This window comes from Theobroma cacao, chromosome 7 (genome assembly GCF_000208745.1).
Source record: "Theobroma cacao cultivar B97-61/B2 chromosome 7, Criollo_cocoa_genome_V2, whole genome shotgun sequence".
Lineage (NCBI taxonomy): Eukaryota > Viridiplantae > Streptophyta > Magnoliopsida > Malvales > Malvaceae > Theobroma > Theobroma cacao.
Window position 1 is genome coordinate 14,047,493 of NC_030856.1, and position 10,234 is coordinate 14,057,726.

The window sequence follows — 10,234 nt, forward strand, 5'->3', positions numbered from 1 at the left end:
ATCATCAATTTCAGCCTCAATATCCTCCCTAGAAAATTCGGCCTCTTGTGGGTTTGTGAAGAACAAAGTAATTTCTTGTTAGATTTTCATACTTTCCATTACTAAACAACCAAAAACACTTAATTAACTTGAAATCTAGCAAAATCAATGCTCAAAACCTCTCCTCTCAAATTTGGCCAGCATGGGTTCATCATGAAAAATTGAGTTCTAAGCATGGAAAATGAAAAAGAAAGCATGGTCAGTGTAAATCACAAGATAAAATTACAAAATTTTACCTTAATTAGCTTAATCCCTTGAAATCTCACATTGTTTCTTCAATTTTCCCACCTAAGTTTTGTTCTTTCTTTGTTCTTCTTCACTTCATGCTTTGGCCTGCCATAATGAAGAAAATAGCTTGATTTTTGCTGATTTTAAAGCTAAAAAAAATAAATGGATATTAACATGCCATGTGTCACCATTTCATTGGCTCATTTTTATTTCTTAACTATTAAGCTTTCTCTCTCCACCATATAAATCCCTTCAATTATCCATGATAAAATTAGGTAAAATCCATGTGCTGGACAAGTGTCGGGTGTGTAAAATTACAATTTTGCTCCCGGAATGGTAAAATTACCATTTTACCTTTATGCTCTGAAAAATACCGGGATCACAATTTTTTTTCATTTCTCAACCTTAAATCATACTCCAATAAGTGAAATGGGGCCAAAAAATATTTTCTAAAAATTTCCATTTTGTCTCCAGGTGACAAATGACCATTTTGCCCCTAGATAGTGAAAATTCTGGTTTGACTCCAAATTGATCTTCAAACTCCGAATTACCATTTTGAGTCATCCTTGGACTGTGAAGCTCCTAATTTCACCTTAAAATTCCCATTTGATCTAGTTCGAGGATTAAATCAACTTTGTTGTATCTCTAGGTACAATACCTACTTTTGTAAATTTTTCGAGACTCTCCTAGCATGCAATCAAGCTATCATCACATGTATATCATGACAAGTATTTTATAAGGTCAGGCTTTACAGATTGTTGCTGCCATATATGTGGATTATGTGTGGAAATATAAGATGGATTTGGGCAAAAATTATTTAGAAAGGTTGAAGTAGGCACGTGACATCATAAATAAGTTGTCGGTGATATAATCTAAGGAATTTCATAAGCAATGGATATAAGTAAGTTTAGTAAAAATGTATTAAGATGTGAGTTAGTTGAAGATGGTTTCATGATAGGATGAAAAATATAAATTTGAGTAAGGATTAATTGATTGAAGTGCTGCCCGTATACGTATATAATTAAATATATTGAGTTCGTATTATTGTTAGGAAGTGCAAAGATAAGGTTAGAGTACTGTGGTGGTGTGCTGGAGCAAATAACGAGCAACCGGCCAGTGAAAATAGTTAGAGACACCTTCGATCAAATATCGATGTAATATGTCGCTATAGTAAAGTGAGCGAACTTGCATTAAAATGTTTTGAGATATACACATTTATGTTTGATTGAATCCCCTAAATGTTTTATTGGTTTTTCTTCAAAAACTTGCACTGGAACAAGTCTTTAGTGAAATGTTTTTGTGATGTGGAACATGATTGTGATGAATTTATGTACTTCTATATGACGCTGATATGTATATAAAGATATATGATACATATATATATTGTTAAGTAATTTTGTATAATTGATGTAACCGTGCATGTGCGGACTGGGCAGTGCACATGCCGGTAATGATGCTGTCGTGATATTCACAACCGTGCATGTGCGGAGTGGGCAGTGCACATGCCGGTAATGATGCTGTTGTGATATTTACAACCGTACATGTGCGGAGTGGGTAGTGCACATGCCGGTAATGATGCACATGAGTTGGATGAGATGTGGTGGTATACTAATTGATATATGCTTAAGTATATGTATATACAATAGAAAGATTATGATTATAATATGTGATTATATGGCATGATGAATCTTGAAAATTGCCCATTATCTTGTGAGTTGATTTTATTACAGCAAGAAACATTCTGTTTATATTGCCTTGCTTGGATGATTGCTGAAAATTTTCTCTCTCTCCGATTTCATGCTAAATATGGTTCCTTTATTATGAAATGATTTAATAACCAGGGGTTTGATGGAGGGATTTTAATAAGAACGTGAACTAAGTTGCATTATTTTCAAATATGTACATCATGATTTCTAAACCTTCCTCAACATTGCTTGTTCCCTTCCTATGTTCACTCACTGAGTTTGTACTCATGTTTTTAAAATTCATGTTTTAGGTTTTCCTGAGTTAAAGGTGATTGGATCCTAGGATGAGGTGCTCCTTCCTATACATTGCTCGGTAGGTTTAACATGACACTAAGTGATATCAATCGTGCCCAGAGTCACTCCGTTGACGGTCAAGTTCTAATTACGTGTATATGAATACTTGTTGAAAAATGCTGAGATTCATTTGTCAAACTATATATGTGTATTATGGTTGATGATGCCATTTTGAAAGTATAGTTGAGGTTTATGAGTTGTTTTCAAAGGAATGGTAATTGAGATTATGAATTTCGAATTCAAATGAAATATGGATTAACATATAAGATCATGTAAGTAGGCTTGCTTGGGCTTGGTGGGTTGAGCCCATTGGGCCTTTACGCCGGTCATGGCTCGAAAATTAGGTTGTGACAATCACAACCTCTTAACAAGTCACTACCTTTTTCAACATCAAGTACAAACTTTACAACACTGCTTTTAAGGATCAAGCATAACCTCTCTACCTTTTCACGGAGGTATAACCTTTCTACCTTTCGCTATAGAGGTATAACCTTACAACAGTGGATTACAAAGCTTTAAACCTTTAATAAGGCTGATGAGCTGAGTTTAGTACAAGAGACTGAAGATGAATCTAGGAATGTAAGCTTAGGAAATGATACTTTGTTTTTGGGAGTTTGTTGTAGAGAAAGAAAGGAATGAACTTTGAGAAATTTTTACTCTCTTCTCTTTTAGAATGATTTTCTTTCTCTATTTTCTTTTTAGCTATTTTTCTCTATTCTTTTCACTTGAAAAAGTCGTTCATAAAGGTATTTATAGGTTTTCTTCATTTCTGCCAGCTAGCAAAAAGTTTTTATTCAATTTTCAAAAATTGAGGCCACTTGAATTACGTTAGTTAACCTTCAAGAATCTATCAATGGACATGTGAGAAGTTGATTCTTTTTCAATATAAGACATTCTGTTTTCTAAGAATTGATCTTTTAACTTTGAGGCATCAATTCTTCTTGTTTCAATTTGAGTCTAATGCTTTCTATTTGGTGAGAGTTGATCAGTGCATTTCTAAGTAGTTGGTTTTTCTTGTCTCACTTCGAGTCTAGAGCATTATGTTTTGTGAGAATCAATCATTGCCTTTTTCAGAAGTTGTTTTTTCTTATTTATTGAGTGCTAAATTGAAATTTCAAATTCTATTTTTTTGCTCCATCCTTATCCTATTCTCCATCTTTGCTTCTTTCACAAGTTTCCAATCTTTCCTCTTTGTAGCTTTGAGAATTGATGATTTAATACTTGAGAAGTCGATTTTTCTTTTCCAGTGTTTTTCCATTTTGTTTCTACCTTTCAAGAATTGACTTTTACTTCTTTAAGCATCAATTCTTTTATTTCTAATAGCTTTCTTTTCAATCAGGAATAGATGTTTCCTTGATGAGAAATTGGATAGAATGCCTTAACATTCCCTTGTGTAATCGAAAGAGAGATCAAAATTGCATTTTGATTGCTCAGTGTTTGATGTTTGAAGCATGCCAACCTTAATCATTACTTTGAATATCTTAATCATTGGAGTTTTTACCTCATCCACACTTTTCTTGATGTAACGCACCTTTCAACTATTCATGACATATATAGAACCCCTTGTGTGATTAAGTAATAGGTTCCCATTAACACTTGGATCATCTTAACAATCCTACTTTGACCAAACTTTGCGCCTTACACTTCAATTGCAATTCTTGGCGAAATGACCTTGAGCTCCATAATGATAATCACAATGAGCATTAACATCATACCATTTAGGGTAAGGTGGCTTTAAGGGTTCCAGAAAAATAGGCGTAACGAGGTGGTTTTCAATGAGTTATGGAAACAAAGCTGTATATGTCATAGGGATTGGGTCAAATTGCTTTTTGTCCTGGTTATTCCATGGTCTCTTTTGATTGTATGTATGACCTTGGGGACTAATGTTTGTTGAAAAGGTTGGCGGATGAATTTTTTGGTATGGATTTTGAGACATTATTGACTATAGGGTAAAAAGGGTAATATGGGGGATATTGATTGAAACCCTCAAGAATAACAGCTTACACCTCTCCTTCCTTTTTCTTTGATTGATCGTCTTTAGTTGCATCATTCACCGCTATTACCTTGCTTGATAGCACTTTCAATAATCTCTCTTGAAATTATTATGTCGGTAAAATTTTTTGTGGCATTGCCAATTAGCCTTTCATAGTATGGCGTACACAAGGTGTTGATAAATAACACTGTTGTTTCCTTGTCAATGAGAGGTGGCTGGACTTCTATGGCCACGTCTCTCCACCTTTAAGCATATTCTCTAAAACTTTTTGTAGTTTTCTTTTTCCATATTTTGCAAAGAAAGTCCATGTAGAGCAATATCTGTAACATGCCCAAATTGAGCTACAAAAGCTCTAGTGAGGTCTTTCTAAGACTGAATTCGATTCTTATCAAATTTGACATACCACATAGCTGCAGATCTTGTAAGGCTATTTTGAAAGTAGTGAACCAAGAGCTTATCATTATTCGTATGAGTAGCCATTCGTTGATAATGCATGGTAATATAAGCCATTGGACATTTTGTGCCATCGTATTTTTTAAAGTTTCAAACTTTTGAATTTGGCTAGAATCACTACATTAGGCACCAAACACAATTTCGTAACATCGATAGTGGTATAAAAGTCCAATTTTTCAACAATTCTAAGTTGTTCCTCTAAGTGATCATGCTTTTTTTATGCCTCATATATCACTTTCAACTTTTTTTTCTCCTTGGGATCATAAGAGTTGGCACTTGAAGCTGGCACAACATGTCTTTAAGCTACTATTTGACCCAGAGGTGGATATGTTCCAATTGATGGTTTTGGCATCTTATATGCTTGCATTTGGGGTGGAGTGAATAAGGGCTCCCTTATATCATCATTCGAAGCAATAAGTTCTTCAGTTACCTCTTTTCCTTTGATGGTCATCGTCTCCATTAACCTTGCTAATTTAACCATTATTTCCTCTTGAGTTTTTTTGATCTTATCTATTTGACTTATCTATTTGTACTCCATGATCTTGTTTTGAGACCTAGTGTGGTATGAATGATGAACAGGTTGCCTTACAGTTTTTGGTGGTTAAGTTATTCTTTAACCTTTTTATGTACCATAAACATGGATCAAAGTGTGCTTATGTCATGATGATTGTATGATTGCATATTTGTTTTGAATGTTTATGAATGAATGATGCATGAATGAATGTGTTTTGAGGTATTCATCACATAATAAGTATTAGCAAGGAAAGGTTCCTTTATTAATTTCAAAGATTGTTTAAATCCATTTCCATCCCTAGTACAATCTAAATAAAATGACCAATTTTTAGATATTGGTCATATGCCTTGTCTAAAAAGTCGAACATGTATTGCCCATATGTCTTTGTTGGGTAGACTTTCCTTTTAAGGATTTCCACTTTATCAGCTATATCCCTTGCCACAAAAACTACCTTGGTGATTTGTCTCGCAAGATGATCCACTTAGGCTTGTTTCTTCAAAAATTCATGTTACCACACTTCACCTGTATTCCTTATTCTTGTGTATGCTTGAAGTGAATGATATTCTTTTTTGACTAAGTCATACTCCCTCTAAAGTGTTCGAATGGTCTGCTCGAGTTGCTCACCTTATCTTCGAAGTACTTGGTTAGGTCTTTGTTAGATGTGTAGCTTATGTCCCAACCATGAATAGAATCTTAGAGAGCATCTTTCTATTCCTTTTGTCAAGCCCGACTCTACAATATGTTTATTATGTCATTCTTACATAAGAATGCATGTTTGCTTACTTAGGTACCTTGAAAATCGTTAAAGGATGGTATTGCAACAAATGGTACAATTAAGTTGAATTAAGTCTCGAGATTTTAAGATGAAATTGAGAATTTTAAAACCTCAAAATGACTTAAAATGGTGATTCGGAGTTCGAGGACTGATTTGGAGTCAAATTGGAATTTTCATGACCTAGGGGTAAAATGGTCATTTTGCCACCCGAGGTTAAAAATTGGAATGTTGGAAGAAGTTTTTGATCAAGATTGACTATTTAGAATATAATTTGAGTTTGAGAAGTGAAGAATTTTAATTCCGACATTTTTTTGAGCATAAGGATAAAATAGTCATTTTGCCACCCCAAGGGCAAAATTGTAATTTTACACCACCCAACACTTGTCCAGCACATGGATTTTACCCAATATTATCATGGATAATTGAGAAAATTTAAGTGGTGGAGAGAGATTACTTAATGGCTAAGTATGACCCATGGACCAATGGAATGGTGACACGTGTCAAAATCTCATCCATTCATTATTTTCCTTATAAATTAGCACAAAATCAGCTCATTTTTCATTCATATGGCTGGCCAAAGAAGAGCAAAGGAAGAAAAGAAAGAACAAGAACCCTAGGTGGAGAATTTCAAGAGAAAAAGTGTGGAAAATCAAGAAAAACAAGTGAAAAAGGTAAGATTTCTCAATTTAAACTTGAAATCTATTTTCCTTAAGCATTTCTCCTTATTTTTCATGGTTACATTTCATGTTTTCATGGTGAATTCATGGCTAGCCGAATGGGTATGGAGAGAGAATGATGTTGGATTGATTTGATTTCAAGTTATGTTAGTGATTTTAGTTAGTTTACCATGTCTAGAAGCAAAACAACAAGAAAAGAATTTATTTTTCCTATCACCCATCAATGGCCGAACCTACCTTGTATTGAGTGAGGATGAATTTGATTTTTTATTTTAAGAGAATTGGTTAGAAAATGATGAATAATGGTGTGGAAAAGTAGTAGGAAAAATCACGGTGTTAATGCACCATTATTGCCCGAAAATTCTAAGAAGAAAAGTGAAGATGGTTTTGCCAAATTTTAGGTTATTTGACTTGTGTTTAGTGAATTAAGGTATTGGAAAAGAAATGGAGCAATTTGGAGCTAAATTGGACGCGTTGGCCAATTAATCAGGTGATAAGACGAATTAGGCCAATACCGGGTTTAGATGGTTACCCATGCATTTTGCATTCCATATCATGCATTAGTATTCTAAATTAGTTTAATTTCGATTTAGTACCAATGTAGTAAGTTTCTCGATTTTATACTATGTCAAGGTGGTGAGTCCTCCGATAAAGGCAAGGAAATTGCATCCGAGGACCATAGTCAGAGTACTTCAAAAATTCGCACTCTAGACATTGTGAGTAACCTTACTATCATCTTAATTGTCTAAAGTGATTTTTATCCGATTTTGTGATTTTATGGAAAATGAGTTAAATGGTAAATCTTTGTGTTTTGTAATTAAAATGTGATTTAATGAAATGATTTTATAACCTTGTCTTGAAATGAAATGATGGTTTGAAAATAGAGTAATTGGAGACTGTTTTCATGTGTTGTAAATTCATGGTTTGAATCGAATGGCTTATGATAATATTTGCATGAATGGCTGAATTGGTATTTGTGTTGAAATATATGAATTGTGTATTTAGCCTTGAAAGGCTGTGAATTACAATAATTGCCATATCATGTTATTGAATTTTATTGATTGGTGGGATAATTATTAGCTTACTGCAGTGGGCGGGTTTCCATGGACCAGACTATTAGAGGGGCACGATAAACCCCGTTATATTTTTACCTCAATATGAAAGGCGCGGGTGGATAACTCCTGAGGTTAACACTTTATAATTCACTTCACGCTAAACCACCACGTGAGGGTGAACTCAGCCAACGCCAAAGAACGACTATGTTTTCAAAATAAAAATATGATTTATACGTACATGACTTTTAACAACCTTGGCGGACTCGGTTGGGATAGCCCTCGATCAAAGCATCCTTGATAACTGGGTATGAGAATGATTTTGGCACAAGCCAAAGTTTTAAAAAATTCATAAGCCATGTTAATTACTCGATTTATATGAATTGATTTTATTTGGTTGAAACAAGCTGAAGAGTGATGAATTTCAGTATGTTAAACTGTTTTATCTGTCTCCATTTACTCAGCTTTAGATATTTTAGATGGTATTTGTTTACTCATTGGGATTTCATAATCTCACCACCCTCCTTTCCATCCCTTTCAAGCTCAAGATAGTCGGTAGATAGCTCACTTTGTTGAGGGCTACAGTTGGACTTGCATCCTCAAAAACTGTAGGTTTACTGCTTTTAATACTTTTGGTCGTTCGTGGGTCCACTCGTTACTGTAAATTAAATTAAATACTCTGACTTACTGTATTATGATATATATGAATTTATTTTACTTTTATGCTGTAAAAATTATTTATGCAGTGTTATAAAAATATTGTTTTATGAGAAAATTGAATATTTTATTCAATATTTTTATTTTATCCAAATAATCATAATTTCATTTTAAATGAAGGTTTTAGATGTTTAAACTTATTTTTTATTATGAAATATGTGTTTTGCACCTGTATACTATATTTTTAGCTAGTTTCGAAATTTTTGGGGAAAATGACCAAAATACCCCTGTGTAGTTGAAGTTTCTCTTTGACTGTTTTTGTCACGACCCGGAACTCCCATCGAGCCCGTGACAACCGCTGCGAAGTCTCGTCAGACATTCTTTACCCCGAATGCTGACCGAAACCTCGCAAGACTTTCGTATCAGTTTTCTTACCTCTCTTGTGATCGACAGTAACTAAAATCATGTTTTGAAACGATATGGACCATTTTCCCATCCAAAAACAATGAAAATTTATTTCTTTCTCAGAGGGGTATTTTTGTCAATTTCGTCAAAAATTTTGAGACAGGTTAAAAATGTAATAATTAGGTGGAAAACGCATATTTCATACTTAGAAATAAGTTTTGATATCTATAACGTTCATTTAAAAGTAAATTACTGACAATTAGTACTATTCAAAAATAATAAATAAAATATTATATTTTCTCATAAAATAAATTTCTATAGAAATATTTGTAAATAATTTTTTCGCACATGAAAGTAAAGTAAAAATTGTATGAATAGAAATACAGATAACCAAAATATAAGATTTGATCTACAATGACACGTGGGCTCTAATTGACCAAAAGGATGTAAGACTGTGAACTCTTACTTTCTATAATGCAGTTCCGAGCTTAGTTCTCGTCCTACTCGACTATCTACAAACTGTCTTGAGCCTGAAAAATGTATAGGAAGAAGGGATGAGATTTTATAATCCCAATGAGTAAACAGATACCATCTAAAGTATCTAAAACCGAGCAAATAGAGACAATAAAATATCCCATCCCAATATGCATTTCATAACTTAGAAATTTATTTCATCCCATGAAAACAATTATAATTCAATTAAAATGATTTTCAAGGTTTATGTCTCTCATAAAATTTGGCTCATGCCAAAACTCATCCTCGGGGATACTTGATCGTCATCAAAGCATCCACTCAAGTCCGCCAAGGCTGTTAAAATGACTTATTCATATAATATAGCTGTCCCTTGGCGTTGGCTGAAGCTCACTTTCACATGGTGGTAAAGCGTGAAGTGGACTCAAATCCCTCCACAAGAGTTACCCTACGCGCCTCTCCCATAGAGGTAAAATAAATTAGCCGGATTTACTGAGCCCCTCTAATAGGATGGTCCACGAAAACCTGCCACTGCAGTGTAAGTCAGCCCCACCATAATCATAAAATAGTTTAACAGCATAACAAGGTAATTTTTTTATAATAACTAATTTGCACCGCAAATCACAATTCATGTAATTTCAATACAATAAACCAGCCAAGCATGCTCATACTATCATAAGCCATTTGAATTAAAAATACAATTCATACTTAACAACCACAGTCTCCATGTGCTCTATTTAAAAAAAATAACATTCATCATTAATTTCAAACAATTTATAAAACCATTTTATAAAAACACATTTATTTATAAAACACGAAATTTATCCTTTTTAAATCCATTTTTCATAAAATTTATAAAATTTCATAAAAACTACCTTAGATAAATTAAATGATAATAAGTTTACTCACAGTATTAGGAGTAGAAATACTC

General features: G+C 33.6%; 1 long non-coding RNA gene across 2 annotated transcripts; it reads left to right on the plus strand.

Moving 5' to 3' along the window:
* On the plus strand, positions 6,676-7,848 carry LOC108662879. 2 transcript variants are annotated; one of them, XR_001928735.1, is made up of 3 exons: positions 6,676-6,712; positions 7,352-7,434; positions 7,809-7,848. It is a non-coding gene; the product is annotated as an uncharacterized LOC108662879 (long non-coding RNA). The 2 variants fall into 2 exon arrangements; XR_001928734.1 differs by having other exon boundaries at positions 7,799-7,838.